At 41.2% G+C, this 26,786-nt stretch overlaps 1 protein-coding gene, 2 long non-coding RNA genes and 1 other non-coding gene across 5 annotated transcripts in view; all 4 read right to left on the reverse strand.

Moving 5' to 3' along the window:
* LOC112429839 (uncharacterized) overlaps positions 1 to 26,786 on the reverse strand; it is a 173,038-nt gene that overhangs the window by 128,114 nt on the left and 18,138 nt on the right. The window lies entirely within an intron of this gene.
* Positions 989 to 1,671, reverse strand: LOC143414790 (uncharacterized). Its single transcript, XR_013095465.1, has 3 exons — positions 1,610 to 1,671; positions 1,329 to 1,391; positions 989 to 1,217 (listed from the first exon to the last, which is right to left on the reverse strand). It is a non-coding gene; the product is annotated as an uncharacterized LOC143414790 (long non-coding RNA).
* LOC106676648 (uncharacterized) lies at positions 3,570 to 4,380 on the reverse strand. 2 transcript variants are annotated; one of them, XR_013095467.1, is made up of 3 exons: positions 4,276 to 4,380; positions 3,794 to 4,042; positions 3,570 to 3,618 (listed from the first exon to the last, which is right to left on the reverse strand). It is a non-coding gene; the product is annotated as an uncharacterized LOC106676648 (transcript). The 2 variants fall into 2 exon arrangements; XR_013095466.1 differs by having other exon boundaries at positions 3,605 to 3,630.
* LOC143414801 (uncharacterized) lies at positions 25,970 to 26,449 on the reverse strand. The gene is made up of 3 exons (XR_013095478.1): positions 26,354 to 26,449; positions 26,181 to 26,246; positions 25,970 to 26,021 (listed from the first exon to the last, which is right to left on the reverse strand). It is a non-coding gene; the product is annotated as an uncharacterized LOC143414801 (long non-coding RNA).

Below are 26,786 nucleotides of genomic sequence, written 5' to 3' on the forward strand. Positions count from 1 at the left end.
AGCAGCTCAGCAGTAAACAAACCACAGCTTCACAGTTAAGTAAGTCACATGAAGGAGACTTTCACTCATTTTTACAACTCTAACATCTCTGATTGGTTAGTTATTAAATCAAATCTCCACTGAGTGATGGGTCAGCTTTGACACAGTAGACATTTTTCCTTGTGTTTGTTCATTGTTCACTATCGTGCAGTTGTTAATTAACCATGTTGTGCTTCATATATAGGACATTGCTGATGACTGACTGTTTCTGATCATTTGCTGCTGTTTTGGCATCACAGAGCTGGATGTGAGGACGAGGCGCAGTGAGGTGGTGAGGATGGTGTAACATCACATAGCAGGAAGGTGTGTAATTTAACTGACCTCAAACATACTGTCCCACAGTAACACTGGCTATCACAGCTGCTCATCTCTGCAGAAGACATTGGGAGGTTGAGTTTGCTTCACATGTTGATCTTAAGTACTGACATGTTTGTTCTCAAGTTATTAATGACTAGAATTACCTAAAACCAGGTGAATAAAGGGAACGTGTCTCTTTATGGATTAATGTGATTTATAAACATGATCTTCCAGTTCGGAATTCTGTAGATCGCTACTCTGTCTGAATTAAGTTTTTCTTCCTTTATTTTATGATGAACACCATGGAAAATATACAGGTAAATGACACACGATCATCTGTTGTTATTTATTCATTTAGCAGGAACAAACTTCTAACTATAAATGCATGAAATTGTTACAAATGTTTAAGACAAATCAAAAAAAAGAAAACAAGAAAAACATTCATTACATTCAAATCCATACAGTACTGATCAGATCATTTTTATATCATTTAGATATTTAAACAAATACAGTAAAAGTATCTGTAGGTGCCCATAACAGTACTTTCTAACGTAACACTGCTGACTTTAACTCGAGCTATCAGCTTCTAAGATCACATATTTCACACTTTGTTCTCACTGATGCTGAAACAGGAAAATTTAAGGTTTTATAAAAAGAAAGCTTTAAGAATGAATATAAAAACAGCTGAATGTATAGAGCATAGATTTCAAATAGAAATATGCTTTATGCTATAAGAGAGTACTCAGTCTATAGGATATTATTACTTAATATTGTAACTGTACATAAAGCTGAGCATGTCTGATATTTGGGCAGCAGAGGAGCAAGAGTGGCTTCATAAAAAGCTTCTTCTTGGCTTTGCTGCTACAGCTCTCCTCACTGACCTGTAAGACAAGCACAAAGAGACAAAGTGATTTCCAACATGTAAAGATATTATGAGCTGAAGACATTTAATAATGTGAAGAATAAATCAGCCTGCATGGCAGCAGAATTACTGAGAGAGCTTCCTGATGTGACTTCAGAATAAACTGCTGCATCAGCTGCAGGACTTGATGTTCCTGTGAATGAAGAGAAGATCATTGAAAACAATAATATCATTAACCAGGAGGAAACTGGATGTCTCCACTGATGCAAAGATAGAACTAGATTTTATTAACCAAGTAATTAGTACGCATGAAAACCTAAATACAAATATTAATATAAACAGATTTACATTGTAAGAGCAGATAAACATGTTGAACAATATTCAGTGGAGATGATGGCAGACTTTGCTCACCTTTGTTTTTCTTGGCTTTTTCTTTTTTGGGCTGTTTGACCTCAGCATACATCAGACTGTCCTCTAAAAGAGACGTCAGAGCTCAGCACACATTTGTTCAGCACAGATATGATACAAACATGTGGGATACACATGAATTTAAACTTTTTACAACTACAGGAAAAGAAATCTAAGTAAAAATCATTTGTTGCCTGTGACACTTCAGCTTTGCATGTGTGTGTTTTGTGATTGAGGTCTGGGTCAGAATCTGTGGATGCTGTGATTCAGTAAAGCTGAAACACTGATTAGTAAGTGAATAACTAAACTCCATGTTGACCTATAATTACCTGCAATATAATGATGTGATGACACATTCAAGTACAAACACTGAATGAGACTGTTGTGACTGTACCTGCAGCTGCTGTCTTCACCTCAGAGTAAACAGCACTCTGCTCTGGTTTGTGATGCTTCCCTGTGAAGATGATCGAATCCACAAAAGAAAAACATTTAATACATTTTTAAACTTTTCAAAAACTTTTCAGGCTTTTCTTCTACATTGTATATGTTTTGTGTACTCACACTTATTTCCAAAGTTTTCCAGTTCAATATTAGAGTAAATGACATCTGGGGGTTTATCTGCTGAAATGTTCATATTTTAGTTACACAATTGTAAACCAATGACATGGTGCCAGTTTCCTTAAATTAAAAGACTGTTTCATCTCTAGCTGCTCTGTGCTTTTCACATGATGTACTGCACCAGTGTTTCAGTGGCTCACACATGAAAACCAACATGACACATTTTTCAAAGATAAATGAAAAAACAGAAAAACCTTTTACAGAGTTTCATTAGTTGTGTTTAAGTCAACAACAGGACTATCAGATATTTTCAGAGCATGAACCCACCATGGTGTTACTGTTTGTGTTGTTCTGATATGAAACAACAACATTTGTGGATTCTTTCAGTCGAGTTAAAGATACAATCAGGTTGTAAAATCCTGTTTGTTTCTGATCTTTTGTGCATGTAGTCAGTTGGTTATTTGGATGAAACTGAACCTAAGAAATGTTCCTGTCAATGGAGACTGAATGAAGAGTCAATATTAATAATGATAATAAAGATCGGTTTAAGTGCTGACCACTTACTCGAGGTCTCAGTGTCAGTCATTTCCTGTTTTATTCTCCCCTGTTTCTTGTGTCATTCTGTTAACATGTTTTCCATTAGTAACTAAAACACAGTTTTCAGGGTTTTCCATCAGATCCAGTAGTACCATTTTAGTATTTACTCAGCCGGAGTTCCAAGTGATCCGAGGTGATCCCAAATGTGACGTCAATAGAGTACATGCCACCGATTGACTGGTCAGTGGCATCACTCGATGAGTTACGAGAGCGTCTTGTTGATAAAAAACAAAGAAGCCATTTTTGAAACCCGGCAACCCAGAAATGGCTACACAAGCAACACCGTGGCCCCGAGTCTATAGAAAGATGACCGAGCAGCAGGTATATCATCGCCGTGATGTTCACCTTTGTTGTATCATTTGTGACAAATACTAATTAAGTCATGGGGTGCTCGACCACGTCACTATGACGATGACCACACACATTAGGTGGTACTTGAGCATGATGGAAAACCAGTCGATCTGAGTAATTACTAATGGAAAAGAGGCTTTAGTTAGTTAGTTAACACCTGTTACTCATCATCTCATTATCATGTGTTTTATAAACTGCCTCAGTTTTCCTTTGCTTTGTCACATCCTTCCTCATAGTTTGTTTTCCTAAGAATTGTAGAAATGTGGTTTCCAACTTTTATTTAAATTTGGATTTGTACTGAGTTTAATTTCTACAATAAAGTCGTCATTTAGTTTAGTAACCCTGAAAGATTCCTAATGTAATATGAATAATAATAAAAACAGAAAAGAGGCTCTTACACTTGGACTGTCTGCAGCGATGCAACAAGAGCAGGAGAATAATAATGAGAGAGACTCCACAAACCAGTCCAACCATCAACCACACAGGAGATGAAGAGCTGTCAGCTCCTGACACAGTTACTGTAACAGCAAATAGCAATTAATTATTAATAAATTATAATCTTATAAATAAATGCATTTATAAAATAGAGCCAACTGACTTTGAGACTTAAATCAGACAATCTAACGTTCCTTCTCAGTCATTGGTTTATAAAAATCCATCACATGTTTTGATCCTGCTCACCTTTAACTGACATCCAGCTCTGTGCTGACTCTCTTCCTGAGTACTGACACTTGTAGAAACCTTCATCAGACTTTGACACTGCAGAGATCTTCAGCTCCCCTCGGGGATCATTTTGAATAAGTTTGTCATTGTGATAGAAAAACACATTGGAAAGTATTTTTTGTGTTCTCAAACTGCAGCTCAGACTAACAGAAGCTCCCTCAGTCACAGGATGAACAGGACTCACCAGGATAGGACCATTACCATCATCTGTGACACAATCACACACAATTGTTTCAGTCACATCAGCTGGTGCACACTTTGAGAAAAAGCTGACGAACAATAATAAGAACAGATTGTACAAATGTTCATCATGAAGATCTGATCTTGTACACTTAAAGACTACGGTAAAAATACTGTATGCCACAAAGAAAATAATGGGAGAAATACACATTTGATGTCTAACTCATTAAAATCCAAGAAGTAAATGTATAATAACATACTCTGTACAGTGATGTTGACTGCACTGCTGAACTCTCCTGATCCAGACTCACACCAGTACACTGCAGTATCTGACTTTGATGTGTTGATGTCACATGTGGATCCAGTCATTCTCCTACAGACAGAGAGTCGGCCGTCCTCAGAGAACTTCCTCACTCTCCACACAGTGAAGTTTCCCTCACAGGTCAGTGAGACAGAGTCAGAGGTGAAGTGTTGCACTCTGTCAGGACTCACTGTGAGAGACGCTGCTGAATGAACATCTGGAAACGACATGCAGTTAAGAGACAAAGCTCACAGATGTTAGGATTCAAAATATCACTGTGAACATCTACGTTTGACTTCTCTGTGGTTCACAGGAGTCCTGATAGTCATGCAGCCAGATTTACAGACTTTCAAATTATCAACAAGATTAAAATTCCTCAAACTGACCTGCAGACCAGACAAACTTTGGTCGACTGTGATCAGTGTGATACTCTGGGTCTCCTCTTCCAGCTCTGCACACATATCCTGCTGTGTGTGTCTGTCCATGAATGATGTAGGAGTCCTGTGCAGTCCCACTGCCATCAGGTAGCAGCTCATAACTGGAGGATTTCTCTGATAGATCAGCAACAGCTTTATACCAGTAGAAGCTCCATCCTGCAGACGGATGTTCAACCTCACAGTTCAGAGTTACTGAGGCTCCAGGACTCAGCCATGATGGAGACACAGTGAGGACAGGACGGGGTTCATCTGTTCAACAAAGATTTGCTCTCAATGTTTCGTCTCTTAACTCTGAATTCAATGTCACTAAAATGTTGACTCACAAATATTTATGATGAACTTTAAGAGTGAGACTATCTAAACATATCAAATATCTCAACATGTACTAATAAAAACACGTTTTTACAAACTGTTTCTATTTCCAGGTTAAATGAACTATGACTCTACTTACTGTCAGAAACTGTCAGTGTGACTGAATCACTCCACTCTGTTGTTTCATGCTGTGAACTTTTCACTCTGCCCTTACAGCGATAGTTTCCACTGTTGGATGATGAAGCAGATCTAATCCTGTATTCATTTTGATTTGGAGCTTATTTCCTGCTGTTTGTTTCCCACTCATAATCCCACTCAGTGTCTCCTCCATGGATCTCACATCTGACAGTGATCGTCTCTCCTCTGTATATCTCAGACCAGTTTGGATACAGAGTCACAACAGGCCTGTTTGAGGCTGTTACTGTTCAAGAAAGTACAATAAAAACACATGAATGTCAAAAATGTTAATGCCTTTTGTTCTTCATCTTCCTCCTTAATCAGGAATTTATCGGACTTCATGTTAAACTGACCAGTTTTCCCAATCCTGACTGACTGGCTGTCCTCTGTGTAGTAAACTGGGTTTCCTCTTCCTCCTCTGCACCTGTAGAGTCCTTCCTGTGAGACACTGATTTGTCCATTTGAGTGGAAAACTGCATCTTGTGTGGTCAGGGCTTCAGAGGATTTCTCATCTCTGTACCAGTAGTATTTCCATCCAGATGATGATGATGGGCTCACAGAGCAGGTCAGGGTCACACTGCCCCCTACTGGAACAGCTGTGTTATCAGCTCTCAGTTTGGCCTTTGGTTTATCTGCAGTTCAGTTTAGAAAAAGAACAAAAGTCAATGACTGAATCAAACCAGTTGAAATAACTTGGTGGAAATACGGAAATAATAAATATCACATAACTTTAATGGTGAAGCTGCAACAAACTGTACAACTATCACACAAACACAACACTAATCTTTCATATTTAATTTGCTGCATTTCTAAGTTAAAAACACACATGAGGAACAATCAGTGGATTTAATGTTTCTTAGTGGATGTGGTGGAGCAGCTGAGACAGATTCAGCATTTGTTCTGCATTTCATCTTTCATGTATTAGAGCTGCACAGCAGAGAAGTTACTCTCATATGTTTTGTTCTCTTCACTGTGAATAAAAAGCTGCTGTTCAGGTTTTTGTTGTTGGAATAAAAACTAAACATTTTACTGACCAACATGAAAGACAGTTATAAAGCTGTAAGAAAGAAGAAGTGCTTTTTCCTTATTTAGATACTCTGGATGAAAGATCTTACATGATACAGTCAGTGTGATGATATCACTCCACTCTGAGAAGAAATAGTCCCTTCTGCCCCGGCAGCTGTATCCTCCACTGTCAGACTCAGTAGCTCTGATGATTCTGTATTCATTGGATGTTGGAGGTGTGTTTAACTTGGCTGCTCTCCATTCATACGTCCACTGAGCTCCTTCACCTCCCTGAATCTCACATCTGACAGTGACTGTCTCACCGCTGTATATCTGAGTCCAGGATGGCTGCAGGGTCACAGTGGGCTTACTGGGAACTGTTCACAGAAAAATATCCAGTTAGAGACAAATAGAAACACGAAGTCATTTTGAAGCCTGACTTTCTTTTTGCTGTTGTTCAGAGGAGAAAGATTTACTGCATCCTGGTGACACTTTGACTTTAAATGAAGTTGGATTTAAAAATCAGTGTTTACATTTATTTAATGTGTGGTGGCCCACCGGTGTATCTGACTCACACAGCCTGTTCTCCACACACTCCACATTTATAAAGTGATCTACAAATCCTAACATTACAGCTAACAGCTGCATTTTCCCTTTGAAGAACCACTTACAGCTACAGAGACAGGGAGTGAAGGTGGACAGAATATCCTTGTTTTTATGGCAACAAATTTACCTTGAAAGTGGTGCAACTGTGTATAATATGATTCACAAGCAGAAAGTAAGATTTACAGATGTGTGCAGTGATTTGTGTGCAACTTTTCAGGTCTCCAGTTCACACAAACTATTGTACAAATGTGTCGACACAAACCTGAGTAACTGCTGATCATTGAGGGACAAATTTTAACGTCCAGATTGTTTTTCAGATTTCTTTCTTTAAAATTCATCGTCCATAATTCAGAGATGATAATAAATATACTTAATACAATACAAGATGTCTTAAAACACTGGGATTGCCAGGCTTCTACCGTTCTACCTTTAAAAGCCGGAGAGCAGTCAAATGCTGGAAGTGGAAGCTAAATTGGCTAGTCATTCATATGTATATTAGGTTGTTACCTAGGAATTCTGGAGGGAGGGGAGTGGGGGTGTGTGATTGAGGGGGTGGGGGAGTGGAGTGTTTCAGTTTGCCATCTTAGGGAGAAATCAACACACATGGGTGTATGTCCTTTGTTGCTGACATTTATTGATAAAAACAGTACAAAAAACCAACCATTTGTACACATATGTACAAATAATGATAAAAAGTGAGTGAGTACATTTCAACATTTTCAGCAATCACTCACAATCCTGGCACTGCCATGGTATCTGTCGTCTGCATTTACCACATGTGTATCTGTAGCAGTGAACACATCGCACAGTGGCCTGATTTTTCTTGCATTTGTGTTTGACCTGACCTTGGCCTTAGCCGTTGGCTCTCCATCTGCAGCGTACGCTTCTATTGGGGTGAAAGGGAGACAGGTCCCCACATGTTCTTCACGCCACACTGTGCCATCTTTCGCTGTCTCAGTCCCCAAACAAGCTCTCTTTTTCGGTGGAGAAGCAGTCTCCTCATCTGCAGTGTGAACAAATTCAAATTGTGAGCAATGGGAAGGTCAAACAAAATCACAAATGCATGCATAGATACTAATTATAATTCCAGTATCTCCTCCTCTGTATCCTCTGCATTTTCTTTCCTTGGAGAGGAGGTCCGTACACCACAGAATTCTTCAGGGCAATGAAGGATTAGGCTAAGTGCAGTGAGATTGTATCATATATATACCCTTGATCACAATTGATCAGACATTATTCTGATACAGAGGAGGCGATACTGGAATTATAATTAGTATCTATGCATGCATTTGTGATTTTGTTTGACCTTCCCATTGCTCACAATTTGAATTTGTTGGAAATAACAATTTATCTTATTTCTTAGGTGTTTTCAACCTCTGCTGCCACGCTGACGGCGTATGCGGCCATATGCTGAAAATGTTGAAATGTATTCACTCACTCACTCACTCACTCAATGGCGCTGACCAGTTGCCGTGTTTTATAACATGATTGACATGGCAGCACTGAATGCACATGTGCTGTATCAAGCATGCACCGGGACGAAGGAAAGACGGGTGGACTTCCTGGTGGCGCTTGCAACAGAGTTGGCTCGCTCTCATGTAGCTCCGAAGAAGGCAAGAAAAGAACAGTTGCTTCGGACACAACCCTCCACACCGAGCCCTGGAAAAAGGGCCACGTGTCAGGTCAAACACAAATGCAAGAAAAATCAGGCCACTGTGCGATGTGTTCACTGCTACAGATACACATGTGGTAAATGCAGACGACAGATACCATGGCAGTGCCAGGATTGTGAGTGATTGCTGAAAATGTTGAAATGTACTCACTCACTTTTTATTATTATTTGTACATATGTGTACAAATGGTTGGTTTTTTGTACTGTTTTTATCAATAAATGTCAGCAACAAAGGACATACACCCATGTGTGTTGATTTCTCCCTAAGATGGCAAACTGAAACACTCCACTCCCCCACCCCCTCAATCACACACCCCCACTCCCCTCCCTCCAGAATTCCTAGGTAACAACCTAATATACATATGAATGACTAGCCAATTTAGCTTCCACTTCCAGCATTTGACTGCTCTCCGGCTTTTAAAGGTAGAAACGCAAAATGATGACTCCGCGGGGGTCTAAGGTAGAAACCCAAAATGGCTGCTCTCCGGGGGTCTAAGTAGCTGTGGTCAAATAATTGTAAAATAAGAAGAATAATCATGAAAACTCTTTGTATATAATTATGTCTTCAGTCCATTTCAATGAGCGATCATCTTCTGTTGTTTTCATGCAGCCACGGGCAGCCCTGAGTATAAAATACATCAGCTCAGGGTCGAAAACATAAAGATATTTATTGCACAATAACAGCATATCTGGTGATAATACACAGCTCACAACAGCTTAAATACATGTGGACGAGTCACCTGACACGCACAGATCACGTCTCGTGCCCACGTGGGGTTTTGAGTCTAACTTAACTGCCAGCTTCACACAGATCCACAAATGTGAGCTGCTTTCAAGTCACAAATCATTGCTTGTTGATCATATCGTGCACATTTGTAACACTTTCAACACAAATTTGTCTCCTTATGGAAAGCAGACTTTGTCATGTTGACATGAGTGTCAGAACGGCAGGTTTCTCTCCAGATCCACGGCTCTGACCCACGGAGACCTCTGGCTGATGCTCAGTGTTCTGAGTTTGGCTCGTAGCTGCTAACTAGCTTTCTGCTCTGGGTCAACTTACGGCAAAGTGCAGAGATGGAGAGAGGCGTGGGAAGGTCACAGCAGCACACTTTCTTCCTCTGGAGGCAGTGAACACAGTGAACAGCTGGATACTAACATGTGGCTCACAGCTGGGCCTGTCAGACTCTCTCTGGCTGCAGTAGCTGCTGCTATAAACACACTTTTCTTTTTCTCACTCTGTAAACTTCCTCCTGTAGATGTTGGGGATGTTGTGTGGGACTTTTATTTTTAATTTTTTCACCCAAAGTTTGCGGGAGCCACAGCTGAGGGGCGGAAGAGCCGCGGGTTACCGACCCTGATCTGACCTGATGTTAGCTGAGCTGTTGATGACCTCGGATGACAACATGTTCAGGATTAACCTTTATTTTTGTTTGTTTGTTTGTTTGTTTGTTTTTATGGCTCTATGGCTTAATACACAGTCTTTCATGTCCACTTAAAGTCAGTTTAGGATAAAGAAGCATTTAGAAAGAGAGGCCAAAAATATTTAATACAAATATTAAACACAATTTGAAGACTAACAGCAGCTAATGAGCGATAAATATGCAGGTTTTTTTTGGAGTTGATGCCACAATGTTTATTTCTACATTTGTATGAAACACATGACAAACTTAAATAACAGAAAGTTTCAAACTCACAAGTCTCCACAACTGTGACGTCACTGCTGTCCTCTGTGTAGTAAACTGGATCTCCTCTCCCTCCTCTGCAGTAATAGATGCCTCCTTCTGAAATACTGATCGTGTGCTCTGATGTTCCAGCTCCTATTTTCTGAGATCCAGAAAACTCTGAATCACGTCTGAACCAGTCAAACTTCCAGCCAGCAGAGCCCTCCACAGAGCAGCTCAGTGTCACACTGCCCCCTGCTGGTATGACTGAACTTTGTGCTGTCAGTGTGGCTCTGGGTTTACTTGCTGTTGAAGATACAGGAAAACATACATCATGTTATCATTTACTTTGGGGAAAATAACAATAACAAAATTAATTAATTAACAACAAAATAAATATTCAAACTTCAAATACCAGTTCAGTTTCGAAGGAACACTAAAGAGTAGTAGACAGATGTAAACATGAAAACATGAAATGTCAGCATGAATCATGGTCCAACTCACATGAAACTGTCAGTCTGAAGGCATCACTCCATCCTGTTAAGAGATAGTCACTGCTACCCCGACATCTGTAGTCTCCACTGTGGGACACTGAAACTCTGCTGATCCTGTATTCACTGGATGTTGGAGGGCTGTTTGTGTTGGGTGCTGTCCATTCATATTTCCACACCTTTCCTTCACCTCCCTGAATCTCACATCTGAGAGTGATTGTCTCACCAGTGAATATCTGAGACCAGCTGTGCTGCAGTTTCACAGCAGCCAAAACTGTTCAACAAATAAATAAAAACAAATATTAAACTGAAAAAAATATATTTATAAATGGTTACTTTAATGTAGTCATTGTTTGTTTGTTTTTTTTCACAACACAATTTCACCCTCACCTTGTTTCTGAATTGTAACTGCAGCACTGTCCTCTGTGGAGAAAACTGGATCTCCTCTCCCTCCTCTGCAGTAATAGATGCCTCCTTCTGAAATACTGATCGTGTGCTCTGATGTTCCAGCTCCTATTTTCTGAGCTCCAGAAAACTCTGAATCACGTCTGAACCAGTCAAACTTCCAGCCAGCAGAGCCCTCCACAGAGCAGCTCAGTGTCACACTGCCCCCTGCTGGTATGATTGAACTTTGTGCTGTCAGTGTGGCTCTGGGTTTACTTGCTGTTGATGTTACAGGAAAGACAAATATCAGACTGTCAGTTGCTTCAGGAAAAACTTTGTTATATAACAAATAAAGATTTCAACATAAAAACTCAATAGTAATTTAAAAAAATCCAATTTATTTTTATTAATTCATAATAATTATTTTTTTTATTTCAGTAAGTGCTTAATAGGTCACGACCCTGGATGATGGGTTAAGAAGATGGATGGAGTTCAATAATAGATCTCAGGTTTCTCAGGTAGGTCGGTCCCTGATCTCAGTGTGATCATCACACTTGATGCAAACAGGCACCAACAGCACAAGAAAAAAAAGTGTCTTCAAAGCAAATTTGATGAGAATCAACAACTGGCAGCAGCACACATGAGGACAGCACAGGTATCTCAGCTAACTGTTAGCCAGCTAGAGAGCCAGGAGCTAACGCTGGATGTATATAACATGATGAAAACTTTATCCGAGTGAATCAAGAATCAGGTGAGACTGTTTTTATGCTCAGCCACCAAACTGTACTCCTAAATGCAGAGACAGGCGAACTATACACTGTTAGCTGATCTGAGGCCAGTTGATTGTGGTCACTCTTATTTTCAGATTTTTTGTTAATCTGTTTTTTATTTAAATGTTTGTTTTAAGGATCATGATCATATAAATATATATGCATAAAGATGCATAACCAGTGCACAGTCAGCAGCATTTATCATTCATAATTCACACAGATGTTTTTCATACTGTATGCTATCCCCGACCCCAACCAGGGCTGTGATGTGATAACAGAACTCTTCTCTGTTGATGATCAGCCTTTTCTTTTTTCAGCATCTGTATTTCCATCGTCAGACAGCAGCTCTGCTTATTCTGTATTTATTGATCATGTTTGATCCACAACTTCAAATAAATTATAAAAACAAAATAATTGTGTATAATTCTGAGCTGCAGTGGTGGAAACTACACATGTGCAGGTACTGAAGAAACTGAGATCATCACATCTGTGTTTAATGTTTGTTACGATTTTCTCTGATTTTGTTACTAAACTAAAACAAAGAACAATATGACTCAATGAAATGTGTCCAACTTACATGATACAGTCAGTGTGATGGTGTCACTGCAGACTGAAAGATTCATGGTGCAGCAGCTGTATCCTCCACTGTCAGACTCAGTAGCTCTGCTGATTCTGTATTCAGATGTTCGAGGTCTGATTACTGTGCCATCTCTCCATACAAACATCGACTGACTTCCTTCACATCTGACAGTGACTGTCTCACTGCTGTATATCTGAGGCCAGGATGGTTCGAGGATCACGGTGGGCTTATTGGGAACTGTTCACATAAACACATCAAGTTAGAGATTGATGGAAGCATCAAGTCATTTTGAAGCTGAACTGATTTTTATTGCTGCTGTTAAGAGTCAAAAGATTTACTGCATCCTGGTGACATTTGGACTTGAAAATAATAAGATGTGTTTTTGTGAAACAAATTAAAGCAGTTAATTAATATTCTGAGTAAAACCACAGAGTGACTGCACAGACCTGCAGGATTTAACTCACTCACTGTTTATAAACCCATTTAGTATCTTAAATAAAACGATGCACAAACAGAGAAACAGAATGTGATTCAAAATGGTGCATGAAATATCAGAGCAAAATTATTCATATTTGATAAATATGAAGAAAGGAAAATGAACCATTTCTCACCTTCAGCATTAACGTAGAAGAGAGAACCGAGCACTAAAGTAAAGATTAAACATCATCAGGATCAAACTGACAGAAAATCAAAATCAAAATGAACAAAAGTCTTTTTTAAAGATTAATTTTCACATGACACAGTTACTGCTCATCAAAATATTTCTGTGCATAAAACACTATTAATATATGAACTTGTACACAGCAATGAGTCAAGTGCAACAAGCAGCGATGTATCCAACACGATACTCAGACTAAACTGAACCAAGGAACCAGCCAACATTTGTCTGTAACTTTCATAAACATCACAAATATGCTTTGTTCAAACTCTCACATAAACACTTCAAACCAGTGATACACTCTAATTCTCACACATGAGAAACACTTTCATTAATCAGTGCCATTCAAACAATGTCACAAATGTACTTACACAATAACCCCGTCATGCAGAGCAAAGAGTGCCCCATCCTCACATCCAGCCCTGCTGCACTCTGATCCTCAGCTGATCTCAAACACTTTGACTTTACATCAATAATAAAAAGAGAAGCTGCATTTAATACAGATAAGAGCAGAGTGTTTCTTCTGACTGTGGCCTCTCTGTGCTTCCTTTCCTTTTATACAAACCTCAAACAGCTCCTGTAGCTTTGACCACAGCAGTTGTGTGACGTGTTCACATTTCCTGTCCACTGCAAACATGCAGGCTTGCTTCTTGTGTTTGCTTCTTACCTTCTGTTGTTTCAGGTCAGGTGACATATTTACCAGCTCATAGTTGTGTTTTATTCTCAGAGACTTTTATGTGATGTGTACAGTGTGCTGTGGATCATCATAATGTTGGAATATTTTATCTTGAGTCATCTTATCAGTCAATGTTTGTGTAGATCCACAGACATTTATTGTGCGATACATGAATGCTGTCTTCCCAAAATGTGTTGTTCTCAGTTTCAGGCCACCTCACTCACTCACTCTCCAGGATTATGCACAGACAATGATCTCCAAATATTTATTTGGTTTCATCTGTTCCCAATATCATATCAAATATCACTCATAGGTGCCAGTGTTCACATTTTGAACAGACAAGTATGATGGTTTGAAAGAGGAGTGAAAGAGGCCGTCTATGTCTACTGTGAATGACCATCATTAACCAGAGGTGGTGCCTTATGGTGTCAGCTGTCAGCCAACTACAATCCTGTTTTGAGATCTCTTCCCAGGCACATCAACCCCCACTAGTATCTTTCTTCAGGTGACCTCAATACATCACATGATGGAGTGAGGCAACCTCTCACAGCATTCTCACCCAAAATCTCCGGTGATAATTTCTGAATAAGCCAGAAGTTGGAAATTCTGAGTTACCAGTTGAAAAGTTTTTTTTTTTTTTTTTTGTGGAACTAAACTCACATTTACCGCTTGGAAAGTCTGAGCAGACACACATACTGTGACTTAAAACAATGGTAAAACTGTAAACTTTCATCTGTACGGCCACTCTTTTGTATTTTTGACTCACTAAATAAGTCATACACAGAGCACTGATTAGCTTTGATTCATGAATGTGTTTTTTAAGTACCAAAAGCTCCATAACGGCCTTTTGCCTGTCCCATTTAGATCTTTAGCCATCAGAATTGTTGTCTTAAGGCCAAGAAAGATTTACTTTACCAAGTGGATCATCATGGCCTTGCCATATTGGTCCATTTGATTGACCTTTATTCTAATTATGTATTTATTTTATTTTATTTTCGGTTGTTACAGACGGGACAGACATGATTAGGGGATAGGACAGGGAGAAAGAATGAAAGAAAGAGAGGGAGGGAGAGAAAGAAAAATAGAGGGGAGAAGAGACGTGAGAAAGGGGGGAGAAAGAAAGAAAAACAAACAAAACACCTGGATCAACTATATGGAGAAAAAAACAGAAGAGAAAACAAACAAAAAAGAGCAACATAATAAATACAACACCATCACAATAAACTAGCTAGCAGTAGATAACAGTAGATACTAAATATTAAATGTTATTGTGCAGCACGCAAGATCGACAGCGCACAATGTGCTTTGAGGTAGCAGCCAAGAAAGATGTAGTTTGTGTCTGTGAACAGCCGTGTGTACACCTGTGTGGATCAGCACACTTGTATTCAAAGGGTTTCTCCATGTAACGATCTGCTAGGGCAGCGGTCCCAAACCCCCGGGCCTCGGACCGTTACCGGTCCGTGGGTCATTTGGTACCGGGCCGTGAGAGTTGAGGCTCAGGTGTGAAATGCATGGTTTTGAAGGTCTTTATCGGTTTTCAGCGTTATTTTGTTATTGTTTTTATCGTTAACTCGGTTTTCCTGGGTCTTTTCACGTGTGTTATGAATCAATCTTCTTTTTTTCGGTACCAGTACTAGTTTTATTTTGTTGTATTTATCCGCAACACCTTAAAGGCCGGTCTGCGAAAATATTGTCGAGCATAAACCGGTCCGTGGCGCAAAAAAGGTTGGGGACCACTGTGCTAGGGAGTGTGGGGAGCCATAGCCCCGTCCCCCAGGGCATGAAGCAGGTATGGAGGAGATCCAGGCCCCAGACATCCAGAGGCCCCAGAGTACGAGGACCCAAGGAGGACCACCAAAGGGGGGCAACCTTCCCACCCTCCGGGGAAGAGCTGAGTAGAGTAGAGCCCCAAACAAGAGGTCACCCAGCAGTTACGGAGCAGAGGCCAGAGGGGGTGTCAGTGGCGTGCCCGTGGGCTCTGCCGGCAGCCAGCTGTGCCAGAGAGGACCGAGACTCAGGCCCAGAGGCCAGAGGCCTGAGGGCACCCCACCCCCCGGAAGGGGCTCAGCCGGGCCACAGGCGCCAGGCCCCGCCAATCGGCCACCAGGAGTGAGCCGGTACATACATGAGCGCCCAGCCCCAGTCGACAAGAACCACCAACACACCAACGTCTGAGCTACCGGCAGGGAGTGTGGTGAGGGGAGATAGGCCTCCATACTTTGGAGGCCATGAGATGAGAGGGAGGCAGCTGAGGATGGGGAGGGAGGAAAGGGAGGGGAAAGCGGCCCCTCCCTGGGGTCAGCTCCCCCGCTAACCCCAGTAGGCACCCCCACACTCTGGAACCCACCAGGGCAAGGGGACCCAGGCCCATCCGGACTGGGGCCCACAGCAGCAGCACCGCCCAGCCCCACAGAGTCCGGGGCAGCCCACCCGACCCAACCGCAGAGAAAACTGCACCCACCCCATCATCCAATCATCTCCCAAACGACACAAGACAATAGACACCCAGGTTGAGTTCATTCTCTACCTCTCCTATATCTCTCCCCCACCTGCAGAGTGAGCTCCTGTAGAGAGGAGACCTCCTGCAAAGATATAACAGCCTCCTCACCAGTTAGAGAGCCCTCCAGTTGGGCCGATGCACCAGAGGTCCCCTGCACCGGGGCTGAGCCCGCATGCACCCACCCGCCCACAGCTCCGGCGACACAACAACCAGGACCTAAGCCCCCAAGGCCCAGCCAGCACCCCAGACCAGGGCGGAGCACCCCCAGACCCCCAAGCCTCCACACCCGTCCCAGACCCACCCAAGGGTAGCCAGGCTACCAGGCCAGTAACCAACGTCCGCCAGCACAGACCCTCCCCAGACGCTCGCACCTTTTTTCACAGCTTGGCTCATGTGATGACTCACGTCATTAATTGTGGGTCTATGACCCACTTAAAGTAAAACCCTCACTGAGGTTCAAATACCTGAGACTCTCTACTGTTTGCTTTTAGAAATGAAAAAGCCTCTTAGATGAGAGGTGACACGTCTTCAAGAAAGTTAAAGAAGTTTAGTCACTTTCCTTCCAAACTTCTTAGACCACCATGAGCTGAATGACTGTGGTTCATACTGTTGCCTCACAGGAAGAAAGTTGTTGGTTTGAATCCACCAGCTGGGCTGTTTGTGTGAAGTTTGCATGTTCTCCCTCTACCTATCTGACTTCTCCCCAGAGTCCAAAGTCATATATTATTATGTTAACTGGTGATTCCAATGATTGCCTGCAGGTGTGAATGTGAACACGAATGGTTGTCTGTCTCTCCATAACCTGTCTAGGTGATCTTATACACAATGAAAGCTACTATAGGCTCCGCCCACATTAGAGTCCAAAAGGACAGCAGAGCAGTGAAAGCTTTGTGTGGTAACTTTGTGATTGGCTAATCCCCTCCATATGAGAATGCGGTGTACCTCAGTTTCTCACTTCTCATTCTCAATATACAGTGTATAATATTAATAATAGTTAAAGCCTGCAAACACAGCATCTATCCTTATTCTGTCAAACACTTTCTTACAAAGGTTACAGTTAAGGTTTGTTGCAGTATCATCTACACACACTCACAAACATGTTGATATCGAAGTGTTTTAGATTGTTGAACAGCAGGTGTGTTTTTCCTTCCCTCCACTTTTCTGTGGGAAAGGTAAAATACATTAAGATGTTACTTCATGTTTTTATGTTATTTGCAGTTTATATATTAACATAAGTGCAAAAGTTTCAGTACATATCAATATTTCAAGAGTTTATAATGCTTCAAGACATGAAGTCTGAAAAGGCCTAAAAACTTGGGGACTCTGTGATACTGCAGAGTCCAGCAGACAGTTTGGAGTCAAACACTGACGTCATCATCACAGGTGTAGGAACCATTTCTGTAACAGCAGACAAACAGACACATTAGTATCAGTAGGTTTAGATGATTTACTGGCTCCTCTGCTGGTTACAAAGCTGTGATTATACTTTGGAGTTTAGTGTTATACTGTGAGGAACTGGCCTGTTTGGAAGTTGCAGTAAGAAGAAAAACATGTCTGTATATGATGTTGTGGACAGAGAGAGTGATGGATGATTTTATTTATTTCAGAGATAAATGAACATTTACAGCACGTCCATGCAGAGACTCTTAAAGACATGAGCGTGAGAAACAAGCTTTTCACCGTTTCTCTTGATGCCCACATGCTTTATTTATCCTTTAGTCCAGCATGTGTCATCACCACAATAAAGCTACTTTTAACCTGTTTTCACACATTGTCATACCTGCACATTTCCACTGTGCTGTGTTGACTTTAAAGAAGACAAACGTTAGACTTCAGGCTGAAACCACAGGCTGCATTTCCTCTTTTCTTGGAGGCCCAGACAGATATTTTGTGGTGTCTGATTTTCAGCAGATAAAAATAAACCAAACCTACAACAGTCTTTTCCACACATGCAGTCATCACAGTCTGCTCAGAGAAACAAAGAACAAGAAGGGAGGGGGTGACATGCACCACTAGACTCATATTACTATCATCTACAGGTTGAGGAATCTGCAGTACTCTGAAACTTCCTTAATTCCACCCCAAACCCCTGAATTTTTTTTTTTTTTAATGAAACTGATAACTCTGTAGGGTGAACAAGGATTGCATAAAAATGTGAGAAACTGAAGCATGTTTTAACACAGTCCCAACCGTGGTGGTCTCACAGGGGCTACATCGAGCTCTCCATCGGTGGAGGGTACTCAACCAGCCTGGAGGAGGGCCAAGGGATGGGTCCTGTGACTTACCACTAGTTGGTCCTCACAGATGACTCCCCAACAGGTTGGTGCACAGTCCATGAAGGCTCTCGGCTCAGCAGCTGTTAGATCAGTCATTGGTTGTCTCAGACATTTACAGTGAGGTCAATAAGTATTTGATCACCCTGTGATTTTGCAACTTCTCTTACTTAGAAGTGATGGAGGGGTCTACAATTTTCAGCATAGGTGCATTTCCACTGTGAGAGACAGAATCTAAAAAGAAAAATCCGGTAATCACATTGTATGATTTTCGAACAATTTATTTGTGAATTACTGTGTCAAATAAGTATTTGATCACTTGCTTATCAACCAGATTTCTGACCCTCAAAGACCTGTTATTTTGCTTTCAAATAGTCCAGCTACACTCTGCTCATGATTCTAAATAAGTAGCACCTGTTTGAGGTCGTTAGCTGTCATAAAGACACCTGTGCACCCCACAACCAGCCAAGTCTCTCACTGTGTAAATGCACCTATGCTGAAAATTGTAGACCCCTTCATGATTTCTAAGTAAGAGGGAAAAAAAAAATCACAGGGTGATCAAATACTTATTGACCTCACTGTAAATGCTGGAGCTGCAAGCTGTCGTCCTGGCACTCAAGTAAGTTCTTTTGTGTCTGCAGGGGCACCATGTCATTGTCATAACAGAGAGGGCAGAAGACAACCTTTTTCTTTTTTTCCAAGGAGTCAACATTTTACCATCTGTTTGTCTCCCTGCAGAACGATGTCCCTCCCCTTGTGTGTGACAACCTGGCAAACCCTTTTGCCTTCCCTCCATACTCCCTCCTCCAGTCATTCCTTTGCCAGGTCCAGACCAAAGAGGTGGGGTTGATCCTGGTGGCCCCACTTTGGCCCCACATGGCCTGGTTTCCAACTGTCCCACCACTCAGAAAGGGACACCCTTTTCTGAAGGTCCTCCTGTCCCAGGTGAAGGGGGTCACTGTTCCACCTTTTCCCAGTAGGGCTCAGGCTGGCAGCCTGTTGTTAGGTGTAGCTATGGGTGGACTCAAGAGCAGAAAACACGGAAGTTCGGGGGTTGCAGTGAAGGAAGTTTATTTACAGTGAAAGGCTATATACAGGGAAGGAACGTATTTACAAGACAGGACATGTATGGAAACACGGAGCCAGGACGTGCAGGGTGAACATGCACTGGTGGCGCACTTGATCTCAGGGGGAGGGATAATAGTGTTAGTGGTGTTTTACCGTAAACCGAAAAGAACACAAACGGGAAAATAAACGAGAACTGGAGAGCTTACTTGATACAGTCTGACATATAGACACTGGGGAAGTTATTAGAAGCCAGACTTAAGAGGCACGGAGGGAGACTGAGAGGTGAGGTGCTGGGACATGAACTGAATCTCCGTATAGACTCGGAGAAGATGATCTCCACAAGCTCCGGTAGGCGGGCGAACAGTTACACAGACACCCCTGAAAAGGACAATACTCCGACACTAGACGACCATCGTGCAGCTCCTTAAGAACGCTTCTGATGAAAGCGTCTGACGAGTAGCAGGTGTGCCAGAGGCTCAGTGAATTGGTGCCCTGCCTACCTGTGCCATAAAAAGGAGACAAAAAAAACAAAACAAAAAACACAACAATAATCCAGCTCCACAGTTGACATTATCCTGCAGTTTCTGTAGTCCCTGATCCAGCCTGATCCAGAAGTGAGAACACTACAGGAGTCTTTTACACCACCCACCAGGACTACTAATCCTTCTGCTGGTGGCTGTTGGCCTCCTGGTGTGGTCCACCAGCTGGACCCCCACAGTTGACATGATCCTGCAGTTTCTGCAGTCCCAGCTGGAGGTGATAAATGTGCAGTTACCCTGCGAGGCATGGTGGCAGCAATCAAGGCTGTTCTCTTGGGTCATTTAGCACTTAATGAGGCCGACTCCTCCTTAATTTCCCAGCTTCAGATGGACACCCAGTGACGTACAAGTAGAAGGACTGGAATATTTAACAGTCAGCCAAGCAGATTAATTCATTGCAATAAATAACTCAATTGTGCCCTCTGTTGAATACCAGCTCTAAACACAACCCAGTGTTTATATTGGAGAGGTGTTTTTGCATGAGAAAGGTGGAGAATGACAAGGATCTGACTGTCTGAAGTTACACAAAGATCTGGTTTTGTGGGTAGAGAGAGTGACAGATTCTCTTGAGATTTCTTATTTCAAATATAATTACACTGTTGCAGTGACATGATGTAACCCAGGGACAGGGACCCTAGAAACAGTACAACAGTAAATTATTTCATTTTTATTTTTAATGAAAATTATTAACCTATGCCCATAAATGTGAAAGAGAGATCTATATGTGCATGCAGCTAAATTTGTGCAGGTCCACCACGACAAACAGTCACGTGTTAGAGAGCACAGCTCATGCAGTGAAAACCTTGTGCGCTGTCCATGGTGCTGAAATTGTAACAGTTTAATAAATTTAATATTTCACTATTTCTGGACGTGTGCAATAAGATGTGTGTGCAAGATTTGATATTAATCTGATACCAAGTAAAATACAAGGCCTGTATCACTGATACTGATACCAGTACCAATACTTTTTAAGTATTAACTACACCATCAGATTGCTAATTCTGAATGAAGGAGTTTTCATGACCATTAAGTTTTTTCTTTTGTCCTTTGGATTATTAATTAGTTAAAACCTGGGACCGAAATAAAAAACAATAATCTAGCACATCTAATAGTATTTTAACTACAGTAATCATACAGTATCCTTTTCACATTTAGCACAACAGGGTAATTATATTGAATTAAATCTGAGCCATACTATGTTTGTTATATTTGTTTCAATTCCTGTAATTGTTTTCATTTAAATGTTTCAGTCAGATAAATGTATTATATCAATGTTTTAGCATAAATGACACTTTATGAGTAAGAATCAGCCAGTCCCACTTTGAAAATTAAAGTAATATAACTGAAATATTACTATTACCACAGTTATCTACATAGATATTCTCTGCTTACTGCGTTGCTGGATGGTCCTGGTTAGCTGAGCACACTCGGTTACTTGTTTGCCTGGCACTGCTGAGTCAGTGACAGTAAAACATAAAACACAAGAGAGGAGAAGCAAACTGTGGCTGCTCTGTGACACCTGAAAGCAGCAGCATTTACACAGACAGCCAGGTTGCCTCTTTGATGAAACTGCAGCGGTGCACACAGGAGAACAGAAACTGAAGCATCAAGCTCATTACACTCGTATTGATCAACACTGATACAAATGCTGGTATCAAAATTATCAATATTTGAATCAATCTGCACATGATTACTATTTATTTGAGTCCAATAAAACTTTATTAATGAAACTGTATTTTTAAAGTTTGTTAATGTAAATGCTTTGATCACTATGACATCCATCCAAGGCCTGATTATTTTCATGATAGGGTCCAAAGTCAATATCATTCCTCTGTTCTTCAGTCATATCAACATGTTCTCATTCCTTACAATAAATTATAAATGGATTAATGTCTCCCTCTATTGGCCACCAGCTGTAAGCACAGTCCAGTGATTGGACTTGGAAGCTGTGTTCAGAGTTTGACATGGGAAATATGGGACAAGGAACTATAACTTTATATCCACACTGACACTTAAAGCCCGTCACAGGACCGACCTTGAACACTGATGTCTCTCTGATGTGGAGAATAGATGACTTCAAATGTTCTGTTCGCAAGATTTCGGGGAGCAATGAAGTGAAAACAGAATAACTAAATGAACATATCATAAATAATGATAAGAACAGCTGTTAGGAAGCTGGAGTTCATGGAGGAAACCCACACAGATGCAAACTCAAATGAATGTGCATCTAAAAAGTAAAATATGAGAACTTACATTAAACAACGACTTGATGGTTCTTTGATAATAAATAAATAGCTTCAAATGTTCGAGTAACACATGTAGCAGTAAAGTGAACACAGAAGCACTAAATAAACAGATCAAACAGCTGCTCATGAAATTCCCGCTGTGCTCTTTGTCTGAACTCCTTGTTTCCTCTCTGCTGTGTGAAGTTTGATGAGAACATGAATCAATCATAAATCTGCTGAAAGGAAGACTTGTGGCTCAAACCACAGGCTGTGTTTCCTCTTCTCTATGTGGCTCAGTCAGAAATCATGAGCTCCTTTAATTTCAGTGCATAAAAAAGTCATGAAGCAGAAGAGAAAGTTAGAAACTATATTGTAAGTAGTTTAAAAGCGATTTGATTTATGTGTCACACACAGAGTTATCATGGTCTTGCTGAACATGTGATTGACACTGTCAAAATGAATCTGTATTACATGAAAGTACAGGCCGGAGAACCTCGAGAAAACTGGAAAAACTGCTACACAGTAAAAAGGCTGCTGAGCATCATCAGAGCAGTTGTTACTTCCCATCATGTTGATAGCTTTAGTTCATTTTGGAGGGTTTGAAGCTGTTTTAAATGACAATGAGTGCTTTTAAATGAAAGCTCTCTTTCAGTGGATTCATGCACAACACTGAACAGCTGTAACATGTACTCTCAGTCTGACACACAACAACAACAACACACTTTATTTATATCACACTTTTATTAACAAAGTTGCAAAGTGCTTCACAGAAAGACATTTATAATATATTACAAATAAAATAAACAATTAAAAAGATAAAAAAAAAGATCTACAGTACATTAAAGTAAATAAAAATTATTATCTAAGGGGAGAGAAACAAGCAAAACACACTAAACGATTCTTTCTGAAGGAAATATAAACTCAGGCATCAGGATCATTGCTTTGAATTCAAAACCTTCTCCTTTTCACTTAAAGTGACTTCAAGTATTTAAGAGACTTTAAAGAGAAAAAACAGCTAAAGAGCTGCTGTTAAGACTTTAGAGCTGTGGCTGAATTTGGATTTTGTCACAATCTGTGGCTGCAGACTCTGTGGCTCTTTGTAAGGATCCAAATGCAGACAATGAGAGACAAAATCAAAATTTTAACAAAAAAACGTTTTTCATGGCCAACAAACATGAACCAAATCAGGTTAACCAAAAATAAATAAAGAAAAAAAAAACTAAGCTGGGAAAGCTAAAACTTAAACTAACAGAAAATGTGGAACACTGGGAATACCTTGAAACACCTTGGAAGGATTGAGAGATGATCAGTGAAGTGGAAACACATTGGAAAACAGCTCTGATGAACTGAATATAACGAGACAGGGAAGCCAAACCAAACACACTGAACACGGGATGAAATGGTGTCAAACTAAAACAGGAAGTGTCATGGTCCTGAGTCTGAGGACTCAGTGGTTTGTGTTTCCTTATGCTTTTGTTCATTCCGAGTATGTATTCTGTTGTGATTTTGCCATTTGTTGGGTTTCTGTTCTTTGCCTGCCTGCTCCCACTTCTCTGTGTTCCCTCTGTCTGTCCATGGTGTTATTGTGTCTACTTATGAGTCCGCCTGTCAAGTTCAGTGTCCTGTCTGGTTCTCTGTCTGTTAGTTTCCTGTTTTATTGTGAAGGTCTCTGTCTGATGTGAGTGTGTTCAGTTTACGTTTCCCCTGTCCCGTCAGCTCTGATTCCTCCCAGCCGTGTTGCCCTCCTGTCTCTCATCCCCTGATTACTGGTGTGTGTATTTAAGCCCTGTGTGTTCTCCTGCCTGTTGCTGGTTCGTTTGTGTTACGCCGTGTCAGTCTGCGGTACCCTGTGGTCCAAGGTGTCCTGTTCCTCGTCTGTGGCGCATCCCGTTGTCGTATGCTCCCAGGTCTGTTATTTTTTTAGTTCTCCCTGTTTAGGTGTCTTCAGTTATTTGTCATGCCCCACTGCTTGTTTGCCACTACACCTTTGTAAATAAACCTCACTAGCATTTCATCCACTGCCTGCATCTTGGGTCCTTCTTCCAAATCCACACTGCTTGCCTCGGCAGCCGTGACAGTAAGGACACGAACGCACGAGCTTGAAGCAGAAACGGGGATAAACAAACAGAGAGACAAAAGACGAAACACAAGGAGAAGACAAAACACACTGACACTACTAAGACACACGGAGGGCGAGTGAGCAGACACATGGATGAGACAACAGACTCTCACAAGCGACACAGGGATGAGACAAACACACAAGTGGAACCTTGCAGACAACAAACCATAAACTGGAAATACAAGAAAACTCAGAAACATAGAAAGAACTAAACTACTGCTTAAACTGTATAAACTTAAACTTAGACCATCTTCACACTTTCACAGAGAGACTCACAAAAGCAAAATAACCTCAGAATCTTTGGTCAACGACCCAGCACCCTGACAGATTGACATTATTGTAGTCAGAGCTCTCCTCTGCGTCACCACGTTGCCCTGTTGAGGTGATCAAATGAAAGCATTTCAAAACAAACACCTTCTGTTCTCTGCTTAAATACATTTATTATCAGTGAGAATAATTACCAATGTACATTTTGCATTTCAAATCTCACATTTTGTGCACTCACTTGTCTTGTTAATGACTTTGAGCTGAATCACAGATGCGACATTGGCAGCAATGAAATAATAATCTTACTGATGTTAATGTTCCCTTCCGTGAATCTCTAAATTATTATGTTGGAGGGGTTTGTGTGTCCCATGGATCCCAGGGGCTGTGTTGTTGTTGGAGGGGGGGCCTCCTGGTAGGGTCTCCCATGGCAAATTTTATCCGGTCCCTCACCCAGGACCAGACAAAGAATAATAAAAAAAAAAACCTGAATGAAAGGAACAGTTCACTCTGCCCTTGAAAGGGTTAATGGGGTCCCATGAAGCAAGGCCTGGGGAGGGTGCCTAAGAGCAAGCACCTGGTGGCCAGGCATTGGTCCATGGGGCCCGGCTGGGCATAGCCCAAAAAAAGGACATGGGTCCACCCTCCTATAGGCCCACCACTCGCAGGAGGAGAGGGGAGTAGATTGGCGCTACGTCCACTGTACCGGTACGTCAAGATGAAGAGAGAACTGACCGTAAAAGTGAAGCTCTCAGTTTACATCTCTACCCTCACTTACGGTCACAAGCTCTGGGTTAGTGACCCCAAAGAACGAGATCGTGGATATAAGCAGTGGAAATCAGCTTACTTCGAAGTTTGGCTTGCATCTCCTTTAGAGATAGCGTTAGGTGTTTGGCCATGTGGGAGGGGCTCAGAGTAGAACCACATTTGAGGTGGTTCAGGCATCTGACAAGGATGCCTCATGTGTGATGTTTTTCAGGCATGTCCCACTGTGAGGAGACCCTGGGGCAAAACAAGGAAATGCTGAAGAGATTATATCTCTCGGCTGGTGTGGGAAGCCTTGGTGTTCCCCCAGACAAGCTGGAGGATGTGGCCTCTCTGTTTAGGATGCTGCCCCCACGACCTGGTCCCCAAGTGTAAGAAAATAGTTGGACGCATGGACTTCAATGTTAAACACAGTTATTATATAATCATCCAGCTTCCACAAGCTCAATATTAATGAAAGTTTATACTTTACCATTTTCAGAGTTTTCAGACCTTCTGATTATCTCATAGCCACAATGATCACCTGCAGGTCAGAGAAAATCAGTCACCTCATGTCTGTGATGCTATTTTAAAAAACAAATATTATTGAAAAGAACATTTATATTAAAAGCTGCAGCAGATTTAATAAGTACAGTCTTGTTGCAAACAGCAGCATAATATTATAACTGGATGAAAAACTAACCAGCAAGAAGAGAGGAGTACACTTGCTGCTGATGGTGTTGATTAAACGTCTGCTCATTAACAGCACCTTTATTAAAAATGTAAAATAAGACTTTTGCTTTTAAATGAACCTCATGATGGATTTGCGTCTTTGAAGGATAAAGAGTTTGTGTTGAGTAAAGGAAAAGGTCTCACTGTTGGTTGTTGTGCAGCGATACAACAAGAGCAGGAGAATAAAAATGAGAGAGACTCCACAAACCAGTCGAACAATCAACCACACAGGAGATGAAGAGCTGTCAGCTCCTGACACAGTTACTGTGACAACAAACAATAAAGTTTAATTATACTTTATAATTCATAAAATAATTTTAGGAAAGTTCTCAGAAAATAAAGCGAGGTGACTTCAAGCCTTAAAACAAAACTCATTTATAAAACTCCATCAAATGTCTTGATCCTGCTCACCTTTAACTGACATCCAGCTCTGTGCTGACTCTCTTCCTGAGTACTGACACTTGTAGAAACCTTCATCAGACTTTGACACTGCAGAGATCTTCAGCTCCCCTCGGGCATCATTTTGAATAAGTTTGTCATTGTGATAGAAAAACACATTGGAAAGTATTTGTTGTGT

Source organism: Maylandia zebra, linkage group LG3, assembly GCF_041146795.1.
Source record: "Maylandia zebra isolate NMK-2024a linkage group LG3, Mzebra_GT3a, whole genome shotgun sequence".
NCBI lineage: Eukaryota > Metazoa > Chordata > Actinopteri > Cichliformes > Cichlidae > Maylandia > Maylandia zebra.